Genomic DNA, 678 nt, shown 5'->3' on the forward strand with positions numbered 1-678 from the left:
GGAGTCAGACATCTGTCCCCCATTTTTCTCCTTTCTTTCTTCTTTTTTCCCTCCGTTTTCCCCATTTTTTGTCCATTTTTCCGTGTTTTTTCCCTGGTTTTTGTCCCTTTTTTGCCTGTTTTTTCCCTGTTTTTTCCCTGGTTTTTGCCTGTTTTTCCCTGGTTTTTCCCTGTTTTTTCCCTGTGTTTTCTCTGGTTTTTGCCTGTTTCTTGCTGTTTTTTCTCCAGTTTTTGTCTGGTTTTTGCCCATTTTTCCCTGTTTTATGTCTCTTTTTTGCCCATTTTTCCTTGTGTTTTCCCTGTGTTTTCCTTGTTTTTTGTGCATTTCTTGCCTGTTTTCCCCCGTTTTTTCCCCCCTGTTTTTTTCCCCCCTGTTTTTCCCCCGTTTTTCCCCCATTTTTCTCCCCGTTTTTCTCCCCGTTCTTTCCCCCATTTTTCCCCCGTTTCCCCCCCATTTTTCTCCCAGTTTTTCTCCCGTTTCTTCCCGTTTTTCCCCCATTTTTCTCCCAGTTTTTCTCCCAGTTTTTCTCCCAGTTTTTCTCCCCGTTTTTCTCCCCGTTTTTCCCCCGTTTCCCCCCATTTTTCCCCCATTTTTCTCCCCGTTTTTCCCCCATTCTTTCCCCCATTTTCCCCCCGTTCTCCCCCATTTTTCTCCCCATTTTCCTCCCTTTCCCCCCGT

Source organism: Corvus brachyrhynchos, unplaced genomic scaffold, assembly GCF_000691975.1.
Source record: "Corvus brachyrhynchos isolate BGI_N302 unplaced genomic scaffold, ASM69197v1 scaffold628, whole genome shotgun sequence".
In the NCBI taxonomy this organism is placed as follows: Eukaryota; Metazoa; Chordata; class Aves; order Passeriformes; family Corvidae; genus Corvus; species Corvus brachyrhynchos.